Genomic DNA, 14,929 nt, shown 5'->3' with positions numbered 1-14,929 from the left:
AGCGGCAGCATGCCCTCTCACCTCATGGTGGTACTACTTGCTTCAGGTGAGTCCAGAAGGTGATCCTCTGATGTGCATGCATGACAGTGAATAATTCAAACATGTGGCTCTGTAAACCCTTAATCAGGATACTGTTAAGGATTTTGTAGTCTCCACATGTGCATTGCAACACACATGAAGGTCCAAGTCTTTAGAGTCCTGGTGCTTCCTGTCTTGCTATATGGTTGCGAGACATGGACGCTATCCAGTGACCTGAGATGAAGACTGGACTCCTTCGGTACTGTGCCTCTTTGGAGAATCTTTAGGTATTGCTGGTTTGACTTTGTGTCAACTGAGCAGTTGCTCTATGAGTCATGAATGAGGCACATTACCTGTACCAGTGCAGGCTCCCTAACCTGACCTAACCTGCGCTCTGTCAGTCTGCGTATGTATTTTCTCCTCACATGCTTTTAGCAGCCACGAGTAGAAGTGTCCATAAAATACATTTCCAGAGGCAATTGTATTATTCATTCTTCTGACTGAAATGATCTTTCTCAATATTTTAGAAATATTTTAGAAGTTGTGCTGATGATCTGAAATTGTGGTGCTAAGCTCAGCAACACAATCTCGAGAGCAGTAAAGTAACACATCAAAAGTAACATGCGTTAAGTATTCCTATTACTTTTTAAAATAATGAGTGACCTAATACAATGATTTTCTTACTGAAGTAACAATACCTGCATTGTTATTATTCAAGTAACACAGGGTGTAAGACAAGGAGCCCACGTATAAGCATGCTGGTCACCAGCAGGGCTCAACCGCACATCCAAGCAGAGAAGAGTGCACTGCATGCAATCTGGTGACAGGTAATTATAAATAAAGCGTCGATTTGACTAAACATATTTGTAAAACATAAGAAAATTGTCACGGTCATCTTGCTTATTTTTGAATTCATGGTGGCCGATGATGACATTTAACTCCTTTTGTGCAGATTAGATAGATAGATAGATAGATAGATAGATAGATAGATAGATAGATAGATAGATAGATAGATAGATAGATAGATAGATAGATAGATAGATAGATAGATAGATAGATAGATAGATAGATAGATAGATAGATACTTTATTAATCCCAAGGGGAAATTCACATACTCCAGCTGCAGCATACTAATAAAGAACAATATTAAATTAAAGAGTGATAACAATGCAGGTATACAGACAGACAATAACTTTGTATAATGTTAACGTTTACCCCCCCGATGCGGAATTGAAGAGTCACATAGTTTGGGGGAGGAACGATCTCCTCAGTCTGTCAGTGAAGCAGGACGGTGACAGCAGTCTGTGGCTGAAGCTGCTCCTCTGTCTGGAGATGATCCTGTTTAGTGGATGCAGTGGATTCTCCATGATTGACAGGAGCCTGCTCAGCGCCCTTCGCTCTGCCACAGATGTCAAACTGTGTAGCTCCGTGCCTACAATAGAGCCTGCCTTCCTCAACAGTTTGTTCAGGCGTGAGGCGTCCATTCTTTATGCTGCCTCCCCAGCACACCACCTCGTAGAAGAGGGCGCTCGCCACAACCGTCTGATAGAACATCTGCAGCATCTTATTGCAGATGTTGAAGGACACCAGCCTTCTAAGGAAGTATAGTCGGCTCTGTCCTCTCTTGTACAGAGCATCAGTATGGGTAGTCCAGTCCAATTTATCATCCAGCTGCACTCCCAGGTATTTATAGGTCTGCACCCTCTGCACACAGTCACCTCTGATGATCACAGGGTCCATGAGGGGCCTGGGCCTCCTAAAATCCACCACCAGCTCCTTGGTTTTGCTGGTGTAGGTGGTTTAAGTCGCACAATTTAACAAAGTCATTGATTAGGTTCCTATACTCCTCCTCCTGCCCACTCCTGATGCAGCCCACGATAGCAGTGTCGTCAGCGAACTTTTGCACGTGGCAGGACTCCAAGTTGTATTGGAAGTCCGATGTATATAGGCTGAACAGGATTAATGACGTCAGAGTGTTTTACCAACAGAGAACTCCTGAAGATTACTTGCGCATGTAAATACAGATTATTGAGAAACCAGGGTTGTGCCTTAACTTGGTTACTCACTCTAAAATGGTTATGTGTGTTCATGTAATACATAATTTCCACTCAGACAGGGACCAGGCTGGCATTTGAACCCAGTCTCACGTAGGCACGCCACAAAAAGGGCTCTTTGTCACTCAGGATTACCACTACCTTATTATTATTTGAGTGACACATTTGTTCAAGATGATTTACAAGATTTGAGAGATACAATTCATTTTTCCAGTTGGAGCACAGGCAGGTGAAGAGGCTCGCTCAAAGTCACACAGTGCCAGTAGTGGGATTTGAACCCACAACCTCAGGGTTTCCAGTCTTAAGCGCTACGCCACACTGCTAGTCCTTACCTCCCATCTCAGCCTGTTTTGCTTCTTTCAATAAGGCATTATGGTTGGATGGCCAAGAAGATGGGGAGCAGGGTGCTAGGCCACGATTAGAAAAACTACAGTAGAAAGTACATTGTCATTCCCAATGACCACCTGATTGGCCTGATCAGTGGGTACCATGGCACCCTAAAAGGTTAGAACATGCTGGAGTAAGACACTTGACCTACTGAAGCATGACTCTGAAATGTTGTAGGGGATTCTCCCCCTCAAACATTATTTCTCTTATTTCCTCTATACAGACTCTGACACTATCCTCGTCTCAATTGCCCATTCCTCATGAAATTAGCAGCTCATTGTGTGGGTCTCCTCAGTGCCCCTTACATGAACCATTATGTCTTAAAGACACCCCCCTACCGACTTCCATATAAACGAGGCACGAGAATTATACCTGATGCTGTGGCAGCAGACTCTTTTCAGCATCTCACACGTGCCTACTGCCACCTGGCTTTCTTAGGGTGGCTAAATTAATGGACGTCTGGTGTGTCACGCTTCAGCCTGTAAGTCTAGACACTGTTTTGTTTAGAGGCCAGCACATTGTTTCAAGAATATCAGCTGTGCCCCCAACTGCAGCCCCCACAACCACAACTTATTTATAGCAAAAGTGGGAAATCCGGCCAATATGGCCTTCCTGAAGAAACACTAAACAGCCTTGGACTTTTCCTGACCTGACTTACACACACACACACACACACACACACACACACACACACACACACACACACACACACACACACACACACACACACGCATGCACACACACACACACACACACACACACACAGACACATTGTATGTCAACGCTAGAGAGCAGCAAAGGGAAAGCAGCATTAAGACTAGAACCTGGAACTTGATTTATTCCGTTTTTATAGTGTCTTCCACCTGTGCCGGAGTCTGATGAAGAGTGCAGTTTAACTTTAATAATTAAACATTTTTATATTCTCCTTCCATGAGGAAGACATTTACATGTATTATTTTAGCTAACACTATTATCCAAAGCGACTTATAAAAAAGGTGAATGTAATTAAGTCAACATCAGTCTGTGGGACTGTTTGGGGGAAAAAATGCTACTAGACAAGGAAGAACAATAGCTAGATAATACCAATACTAAACAATGCCATCTTCTCTGTGTGGATACTCTCTGGGCCTTTCTCCAAGTGCCCTCTATTTCCTTTCATATCCCAGGAATACACATGTTAGGTTATCTGGAGATTCTAACTTGACTTAATGTGTGGTCTTGTTGATAAGTGTGCCCTGCGATGGACTGGCCTCCTTATCCAAGGTTATTTCCAGCTTAAAGCCCTGTGATGCTAGGATATGTCCCAACTCCTGGGGCACTGGGTTGGAATAAACAGGTTCAAAAATATCATAGTTATGTTACTCTGTTGTCTAAGTTTTAAATACAGGAAAGTGAACACCACATCACATAAACAGTCAAGGATAATAACATTAAAATAACAGAAAAAATTTGACAAGAACTGGCCAGTCTATTAAAGCTTGCCTGTCCTATCCTCAAGTTTTGAAAGTCCCCAAGGTCCTACTGTCTACCACACTACTTGGTCACTTATTCCATGTGTTTATGGTTCTTTTTTGTGCAAAATTTACATTTAGCAGGTTTCCAACTGTGTCTTCATTTTCTTGTTCTGGATCTAATGCACTAATTTCTTACATAATGTTAAAAGCTTCAATCATGTCACCTCTTAATCTTCATTTCTTGTAATGGATAATAGAAATATACCACACTAGGGGGCAAGCCCCCCTGACACCTTCAGCGCCCAACCCCCAGTTGTGGCCAGTCTGCCGCTCGCGTTGTGAAGAGGGGGGCTGAACGCACCCCAAGGAGACGCGGTGATACAATGGGAAACAAATACAGTACAGTTTTTTTTTTACCTCCTCTTTGCTCGATCAGCTGCTGGCTTGCTGCGCTGCTGTGCCATGTGATCTGCATCTCGCACGGCACTTCAAACATTTAAAAACCTGTACAGCAGCTGTACTACTCTTTGTCTTTTATTCCTGGCCCCTGGAGTGGTTAAATCTCTTGGCACAAAGTCTCATCTCAAGGAACATGAGTTCTTGATATTTTTTAGTTTATAATTTAAAAATGGAATAAGAATCGAAAATCTAACGACATCACACTAAAGTTCGATAAATTCTGAAAAGAATGATACCAAGCATATATATGTAGGTTTTAAAATAAGCCCAATTCAAAGTGTGACAAAAAAGTGACATAAAAAGTCACATAAAATCATTGCACAAAATCGTTGCACTTTTAGGCTTAGGATTTTATATATAGAGAGTAGATAAAGATCATTTTTAAGAAGTTGTTAGATTCAATGTTCAAACTCACAATACTGAACAAAGAATTTTGCAATTCAAAACTGAACCTGTGGCTCAGATGCAGTTTCATGAATCTAACGTGGATTAAACAGCCAACAATTGGAAAAGTTAGACCTTTATTCTAAACAAACAATAGATCACAGCTACATTCTCACCCCAATAGCAAAACCAAAAAATACTGAATATCAGGAGGTCCTCAGATAGGACAGCTATTAATATAAATTCTTCTCAATACAAATGATTACATTTTCTTTTAATTTTTTAATCGATATTTAAAGTTTGCCCTGTTTCACTACTACACGGGTGGAGTCACGTGGGACAGCTAGTATATGTTGTGATAAAGAGAGAACAAAGAGACAGATTAAGGGTTGGGGAACCGTCCCCATATCCTGTTGAGTGAACCGGAATAATAGAATTTCTTTAGAAGTTGTAAAATTTCTCATATACATTCAGGTTATAGCAATGACAAGACGGCTGATTTTTATGGCACTGAACTGGAAATTGGAGTTGAACTGCAGTGGTGGATGGGAAGGGACAAGAGATAATGTCATTGGAGGGTGACCGGGTTCAAGTGTCACTTGGGCATGGCTGGAATGCAGAAGGTCTTCTTTGTTTGTAATCATTTTGTAATGGAGACCTCACGTATCGGGTTTCTTCTGCTCTTCGGTCTTTCTGATGAAAAAAGTAGAGAAATGTTAGCACATTGCCACATATCCCTGTCCGGTGAGTTCCCACACTTCATTGGACCTTCTGGCTGCCCCCTAATCGCGCGTGTGTGACAATATATGTATATACATGTATGTATTTTGGCGGATGGCTGGGGCTTTTAACCAGCCTGGGCTCTTTGAAGATGGAAGGACTGGGAGAGAGATGATACCTCCCTCAGGACACGAGAGGGCAGCTCCCCTGGTTTGTATAGAGGCCACAGGCCAGGAGCATGGAAGCTCAACCCTGCTGGGGCCTGTGGCCATCGCCAGGAGGCGCTTGGACATTTGTGGAGCCCTAGACTGCAGCACTTCCACCACACTCTTGTGTGTGTTTTGGTTGTGGTTTGTTACAATATTTATATCCATCCATTATCCAACCCGCTATATCCTAACTACAGGGTCACGGGGGTCTGTTGGAGCCAATCCCAGCCAACGCAAGCCGCAAGGCAGGAGACAAACCATGGGCAGGGCGTCAGCCCACCACAGGGCACACACACACCAAGCACACACTACGGACAATTTAGGCTCGCCAATGCACCTAACCTGCATGTCTCTGGACTGTGGGAGGAAACCGGGTGACACGGGGAGAACATGCAAACTCTACGCAGGGAGGATCTATCTATCTATCTATCTATCTATCTATCTATCTATCTATCTATCTATCTATCTATCTATCTATCTATCTATCTACAGTTAGGTCCATAAATATTTGGACAGAGACAACTGTTTTCTAATTTTGGTTCTGTACATTACCACAATGAATTTCAAATGAAACAACTCAGATGCAGTTGAAGTGCAGACTTTCAGCTTTAATTCAGTAGGGTGAACAAAACGATTGCATAAAAATGTGAGGCAACTAAAGCATTTTTTTAACATAATCCCTTCATTTCAGGGATTCGCAAATTCAAATGCACAAGCATAACAACAGCAATAAACACATACACATTTAGATAGAAAGTGTAATATCATTCCTATGCAGAATTTAGAATGTTGAATGATATTAGATGCAAGAATTTAACTCGCATATAGCCCACGGGAAAAAAAATGGTTTTAAATCTATTACATTGAGTTTTGATTGGATTGTAATGCCTGTCATAATGCAGCAATTTAAATAAGTAATAATCAGGATGTGAAACGTCTTTTGAGGTATTAGTAGCCCTCTTTAGACAATGAGACCTGAACATGTCCTCTGTGGACAATGGACAGCTGATAATATTTTGTGCTGCATTTATAAGTCTTTGAAGAGTCTCCCTGTCTGCTAGTGAGCGGCTGGGATACCACACCAAGATATAGTATGCCAGCACACTCTCAATGGAAGAACGGGACACAAGTAGGTTCTCCGTCAAGCTGCTTTACTTGAGTACCATCAGGAAGTGTAGCCTCTGCTGAGCCTTCTTAACCACTGCAGTGGTGCTGGCACTCACGGAGAGGTATTAGATAACAGTGCATCTTAGATTTATGTATTGTGATCGAGTGAGGAATCACAAGTCCCAAACAATATATGTTGGAGCTCTGACCCAGTTGTCCCTGTTTCCTTGTAAAAGAAATTAAATTAAGTGCCCAATGGTGTAAAGGAAATGAAAACAAACAGAAACAAAATTTGCCAAATCAGGTTTCAGATCATTTTGTGCTTGGTCAGTCACACTGGAGCTCCTTCCTGTGTCATGCTCTGTTCACAAAATCTCCCACTGGGTTCCAATTTCCTCCTTTTCAGACTGCACAATAAAGTAATAGTTTTTCTGTCTTCTTCCACACCTCCCACGTAGTCTGGTGCCACAGCATTTCAACTGGAAGCACTTCTGAAGATGTTATAATGATCCCTTGACAGCACCTAAGAACCCCGTCAGGGTTGTTCCATGGGACTGCAGTTCCCAGCCTGCACTGCAGGTGTCCATTTATGAGTGTTCCACCAGTGGGATGCTGCCACTGTGTGCACAGGGGGAAAACACACCCCTGGGAAGCAGACACCAAAATGTCAATGCAACAAAATCAAAACCGAGAAACATGCTTTGTTTGAGTGTAAGAAACCACAAGTAGTGTGGAAAATGGCAAAGGCAAATTAAATTGTAGAAGGTGCAATAAACAAATAAATGGTCATGTTTGGCAGGTCAAAGCAAGGAAATGTGGGTAGGAAGCAACTTATATGAATAAATTACATAAAAGAATCAATTTGGGTAAGGAGGCAGTTATATACAACGAAAGTGGAACTTCTCCCCATATTGAGTGTTTTACAGATGGCCATAGACAAGATAGAACTTTTTGAATCAAGAACCTGAAATAAAAAAGAAGGACCACAAAGTAAGGTTTTGAATGCTTTTTAAATTGTGTTTTTGTTAATTGCATTTTATTAGTGTTTAATTATGTTTTTATGATGGGACCACAAAACCGGCATTTCCAGACGCAAACCTTGATAACGTCATGGAATTCATGGGAAAACCGGGATAGAAAAAACTAATCTGTTTTAACTGAATAAAGAGATTAGCACAATAAAAAAAAAGCATACACCCGCTGTCCTTTCAGGAAGGCACTCAGACCCATCCTAGTCAGGACGCCAGTCCTTCCCAGTCCTTCCACTGTAGCCCCCCCTTGCTGGCAGGATACTGGCTTCCATTTGTGGTTGAGACAACATTTGATCGCTGTCCTTCTATTATGGCCTCCCTTCCCAGCCAGGAGCCATCTTCCATATTGGTTGAGATGCCAGTCCATCCAGCATGAAACTCACACTATCTATCTATCTATCTATCTATCTATCTATCTATCTATCTATCTATCTATCTATCTATCTATCTATCTATCTATCTATCTATCTATCTATCTATCTATCTATCTATCTATCTATCTATCTAAATTAGAGAATCATTTAAACATAAATTTATTTCTATAGACCCTTTAATGATTATGAACATACCTTATCTACAATGGAGTGTTCGATCAGAAGAAAATATGAAGCTGGTGTTTTCCTCTAAGGGAATAAGTTTTCCTCTGGTTGGAATAAGTTCTTTTTAATTGCGGCGTTTTAAGTAACCTGAACCTAAATAGATATATTATAATGAGGCGATATCCAGGGCCGAATTTATATGAAAAGAGGCCCTAGGCTATTCCACTTATGAGGCCCTTTCACCTTCCATTTTTAAGTTTGTAAATTACATGAGAGATAATAAAATTTTGCTAACAATTTGAATGTAGGCCCCTCTTGATCTTGAGGCCCTAGGCTGAAGCCTAGTTAGCCTATAGGAAAATCCGGCCCTGGCGATATCCCTCCCATAGTGATACGGCGGTAAGAAATCACATAAGAGAAAATAATTTAGCTTTCTTTAATGACGATTTACGCAACATAACAGACGAAAGAAAGCCAAATGGCAAGACAATTACCGAAGTGGGAGTTCGATAAATACAGTCTGCCATTTTCGTCGCTGCGCTGAAAGGCTTTTCACGATCGGATGACATTATCTCCCATCCGTCCTGGCTCCCCGGTGTGCCGGGCAATGTTCCAAGGCTTTATATCCTTTGTCCATGTGCAGACCCCTACTTAGGTAAATCATGACATTCCAAACAAAGCAAAGAGAGGATTCAATTTCATGCACACAGAAATAGTACAATGCCCATTTTTGTAGTTGTCCCTTTCTCTCTACAAATACTTGCCATTCTAAATGCTGAACCCCTCTGTACTAAATCTGGCCTGTACATGTGAGTGGATTTATAACATTTTTTTTTACAGAGCACAGTGACATTAAACTTATATTCTTATTACGGCTGGTTTTAAATTAAACGTTTTGTACTAGCAAAAGAAATTGGTATCTGCGCTGCTGCAACAAAATTCAATGCATCTGAGAAATTGATGTGAAATTGGAAGAGTCAAGAAGATGTAAAAAAAAAATTTAAGTGTCGCATATTTGAACGGGCGTATTTGTCGGGGTCTGATTTTATGATCGATTTTTCAGGTTTCCAGACCCGACTTATACGTGAATATATGTGGTAAATGAATAGATACAAACTGTGGAGGTAGTGCCTGGGGAGAGAATCAAGACATTTCCATTCAAGATATGTAGCTCAAAGTGCTTTGCAAGAAATTAAGAAAAAAATTACAAAGGATAAATAATTAAATAAAATGAAGGACAGAACTAATAAACACAATAATAAACAAATAAACAAATAAACACAAAGTTTCGAGGTAGTGCCTTGGAAGAGAATCAAGACAATATCTATCTATCTATCTATCTATCTATCTATCTATCTATCTATCTATCTATCTATCTATCTATCTATCTATCTATCTATCTATCTATCTATCTATCTAACTAACTAAACAGTACAGGAAAGTTTCATAAAATGTTATTTTTAAATAAATTCACATCAAAGATCATTGCATGGCTGTTGCATTAAGTGTACAAATCAGGTTCATCTTAACCATATAGCACCCTGCATGCTGACTCTGTCCTGCTGGTGTTGAGTCTCCATGTTACTCAGGAAGATGGTGTTACTTGCTCAGGGTTCCCCTTGATTTGGCAGGTGCTCTCTGACAGACCAGGCCCACCTTGAAATGCTCAGGTTTCAGGGGAAGGTTGATTTGTTACTCCAAGTTATGCTAGTGTGCTCCTGCACTGATATGTGATGTCTTGTTCCATGTCAACATACTTGTGCCCAGATGGTGGAATGGTAGGGTATACCAAAGCCAACTCTCTCTCTATACTCCCAAAGATACAAGACTGAGGGGACAATAAAAAGATGTATTTCCGACCCTGGTCCCTCTGTTTCTCTCTCTTCAAGGCTCTCACTGATCAATGGGCCACCGGAAAACCTTCTGCTTTGTATGTCTAAGATCTCCTGCAGGTCATTCTGGTTACAGACTGCTTCGAAAAAGACAAAAACGTCCAGATTGCCCCCTAAGTGGAAATCAATCACATGCAATCCAATAATGGCCTGCTGCCTCCTGCTGAAATATCTGCCTCTGTCATAGGCAATTTATACTGACAGACCGCAGTGCTGGAAAGAAACCAGAAGGCTGAAAGCATCTTGGCAAAAAAGGCCTTCTGGAAGTCAGCACGTTCCTGCCCGTGGACTGAGAGTGAAAGAGTGCGGCCCTGCTATTATGCCAGTCCACTTGTACTAATCCTCCAAAGGGCTGTGAGAAAGGAATCACACCTTCCCTTTAAAATTAACCAGTGAATGAATGGGATTCAGAGATCCTCTGTCTTGACATTTGATTGACCACAATGCTCTGATGGGTTGGGGTTGCAGTCAGCTTGGCATCCCAAAGTCTCAATGCATTCATGCCAGTGAGTGTCTGATTTCAATATCAGCTCAGTGGTGTCCATTCCATCCTTTGTTGGTCTGTGGGCAGAAGGGCTGGCCATTTCCATTAAGAAATGTTTAATAAAGGCCCTTTCTTTTGTAGCATTTTTGGCCTGATTTGAATTCTGCCCAGGAGGTGTTGCTATGGCAGTCTCCATAGGCTGTGTCAGTGCCATTCCAATATCACACACTCTTCCGATTTACATTATCTAGCCAACATCTCTCTATATATAAAATCTAACATCTGTCGGTCTGTCTGTATGTCTGTCCGCTTTTCACGAGAGAACTACTTAACGGATTTAGATTGGGTTTTTTTCTAGCATTTGCTTGAACATCCCAGTTGATTTTGCTACTTCAGTCATTGTGCTAAGAATCATAGTTCTCTTGCAGGAGTGATTTATTCATGCTAATCCAAGACAGAGGCTGTGGGCTAAAGGGAGGAAGAAGTGTGACATCAGGAGTGAGGAGTCGGATAGGAATATAGATAACAAGCTGGTTAAGTTTGCAGATGATACCAAGAGAGCTTGATTAGCAGATAATTTGGAATCCGTTACAGTAATCCCTCCTCCATCGCGGGGGTTGCGTTCCAGAGCCACCCGCAAAATAAGAAAATCCGCGAAGTAGAAACCATATGTTTATATGGTTATTTTTATATTGTCATGCTTGGGTCACAGATTTGCACAGAAACACAGGAAGTTGTAGAGAGACAGGAGCTTTATTCAAACACTGCAAACAAACATTTGTCTCTTTTTCAAAAGTTTAAACTGTGCTCCATGACAAGACAGAGATGACAGTTCCGTCTCACAATTAAAAGAATGCAAACATATCTTCCTCTTCAAAGGAGTGCGCATCAGGAGCAAATAATGTCATAAAGATAGAGGAAAGCAAACAAATCAATAGGGCTGTTTGGCTTTTAAGTATGCGAAGCTCACACCCCCTCCGTCAGGAGCAGAGAGAGAGATAGAGAGAGATAGAGAAAAACAAACAAGCAAAAATCAATACGTGCCCTTCGAGCTTTTAAGTATGCGAAGCACCGTGCAGCATGTCGCTTCAGGAAGCAGCTGCACAGAAGGTAGCAACGTGAAGATAATCTTTCAGCATTTTTAGATGAGCATCCGTATCGTCTAGGTGTGCGAACAGCCCCCCTGCTCACACCCCCTACGTCAGGATCAGAGAAAGTCAGCGCAAGAGAGAGAGAGAGAGAAAAGTAAGTTGGGTTTCTTCTCAGCCATCTGCCAATAGCGTCCCTTGTATGAAATCAACTGGGCAAACCAACTGAGTAAGCATGTACCAGAAATTAAAAGACCCATTGTCCGCAAAAATCCGCAAACCAGCAAAAAATCCGCGATATGTATTTAAATATGCTTACATATAAAATCCGCGATAGAGTGAAGCCGTGAAAGGCGAAGCGCGATATAGCAAGGGATCACTGTATATCATTACAGAAGGACTTGAATAGCATACAGTCTTGGGCAGATTTGTGGCAGATGAGATTTAATGTCAGTAAATGTAAAAAGTATTACACATAGGAAGTAAAAATGTTAGGTTTAAATACACAATGGGCAGTCTAAAAATTGAGAGTACACCTTATGAGATGGATTTAGGACTTTAAACTATCGACTTCCAGACGGTGTTCAGAAGCCATTAAGAAGGCTAACAGAATGTCAGGTTATATAGTGCCTTGATGTGTGCAGTACAAGTCACAGGAGGTTTTGCTCAAGCTTTATAACACACTGGTGAGGCCTCTGGAGTACTGGGTGCAGTTTTGGTCTCCAGACTACAAAAAGGACATAGCAGAGCTAGAAAAGGTCCAGAGAAGAGCAACTAGGCTGATTCAGGGCTACAGGGGATGAATTATGAGGAAAGATTAAAAGAGCTGAGCCTTTACAGTTTAAACAAAAGAAGATTAAGAGGTGACATGATTGAAGTGTTTAAAATTATGAAGGGAATTAATCCAGTGGATCAAGACGGTGACTTTAAAATGAGTTCATCAAGAACACAGGGACACAGCTGGAAACTTGTTAAGGGGAAATTTCTCACAAACATTAGGAAGTTTTTCTTTACACAAAGAACGATAGACACTTAGAATAAGCTACCAAATAGTGTGGTAGACAGTAAGACTTTAGGGACTTTCAAAACTCTGGATAGGACTAGCAAGCTTTGTTGGGCTGAATGGCCTGTTCTCGTCTAGAGTGTTCTAATGTTCTAATGTTCTACATCTGCATTTTGGAGTGTACCTTGCCTCTGCTTAGATAGTGATACCTTTTTGTTTATTGATTTTTAAAGTTTGTCCTGTTTCACCGCAGAGGACGGCTAATTTTAGATATACGGCACAACCTCCAAGTGTGCCCTTTTCTACATTTTCAAATTGGTGAAGTGAATGCCACACTATCCACCCATATATGAACTGTACTCGTTTCTTCATTCTTTTGTTGTTAGCCAACAAGATTATCATAATGCATGTTAAACAGGACGACCTAAGAAAGAGTTCATTCAGTTGTAGTTACTTCAAAATTTAGCACTAGGAATCTTAACTAATTTGAGTACCTCTCACTTAGCATCATTACATTGGTTACCCGTTTCTTTTAGAAATGATTTTAAAATACTCCTAAAGGCACTGTATATAAAGCTCTGAATAATCTTTCCTCCTTCTTATATTTTGGAGTATCTGCCACCTTACACTCTGATTTTCAAACACCAGTTGGATTTTTATTCTAAGAGATAAGCATCAAGGAAATGGTGAGATGGCTTTTCGCTGTTATGCACCAAAAATCTGGAAAGCTAAGAGAGATATGCCAGGTTAGTACTGTGGAACATTTTAAAAGAAAAAAAAAACACTTTTATAAGCTGACCTTTTCACAGTTTGTTTCTTTTGCATTATTTCTAATAGACTAGAATAAGTACTGTAATATCATGTAATTTATACCATAGATTTCTAACCTTTACTCTCCTCTGTTTTCTTTTCCAGTTTTCTTCCTTGCACCACCATCATCTTATCAAAGTACTTGGTGGGCAGAGTTGGAAGGAATGTGGACATGCCAGTCTTCCAGGAGAGTGTACCATAACAGTAATGAACTACACTATTTGTGACACCTGACCAAGCACCCTTATGAGCTTGTTGGTGGACATTCTGTTCCAAAACCATGGGCATCAGTATGAAGTTGGTCCCAGCTTTGCAGCTATAATACAAAGCAAGTTCTTGGGTGGCCTCTTCCTCTTGGGTGGCGTTAGTGTGACCCATTCTACTGCCATTGTTTGTCAATGGAGATCACATGGCTATGTGCTTGAGCTTATGCAATGAAACAACTGAGCTCAGAAATATGGAGGAGTGTTCACATACCTTTGGCCATATACTGTGCATTTATATAGCAGCACATTTATGTTTTATAGAACGCCCAGTGGCGGATAGATGGTCTTTTGGCCTTAGAACCCCTGCAAGTTTATTGTCTCTAGCAAGTTGCCGACTGGAGTTTTTATTTTCCTGTCATCTCTAGCCATTAGTCCATAGCATCAGACGTCTTTCTAAGCAAAGTGCAGAAGCAATTGAAATGGCAAATAAAATGTTAAGTTTTATGTACTATAAAAACTGTTAAATATGAATATTAAATATGAATTGAGGGATGTTGTGCTTAGGCTATATAACACTAGTGAGATCACATCTGGAGTATTATGTTTACTTTAGTCACCGGCTATAAGGCAGACAGAGCGTCACTTGAAGCTTTGCAAAGGAGTTCAACCAAATGCATTTGAGGATTTAGAGATCTGTCATACTCTGGCAGACTGCGAGAATTAAACCTCTTTAGTCTCAAACAGAGGAGACTGACTTGGGACCTAACCCAGGTCATCAAAGTCCACACAGGCATTGATAAAGTAAATCCAACAGAATTCTCTCAACTTAAAGGTGAATCATGTGGAAATGAAGGGGAAGAACCTTTAAGACTGAAGCGAGGAAACACTTCTTTATGCAAAGAGTTGTGGGAATTTGGAAGAAAGTACTGAGACACAGAGCTGAAAAAGAAACCTGGACAACCTTTAAGACGTCTCTGGATGAGATATTGGGACAGCTTTACTATTCGCTAAATTAAACAAGCTTGATCTTGTCTGTCAAATTTCTTATGCTGTTATGTTTGACAAGTAAACCTCTATTTAGAGA

This window comes from Erpetoichthys calabaricus, chromosome 2 (genome assembly GCF_900747795.2).
Source record: "Erpetoichthys calabaricus chromosome 2, fErpCal1.3, whole genome shotgun sequence".
Classification (NCBI taxonomy): domain Eukaryota; kingdom Metazoa; phylum Chordata; class Cladistia; order Polypteriformes; family Polypteridae; genus Erpetoichthys; species Erpetoichthys calabaricus.
The sequence above is the reverse complement of the archived record's forward strand: the minus strand, read 5'-3'. Positions refer to the sequence as shown.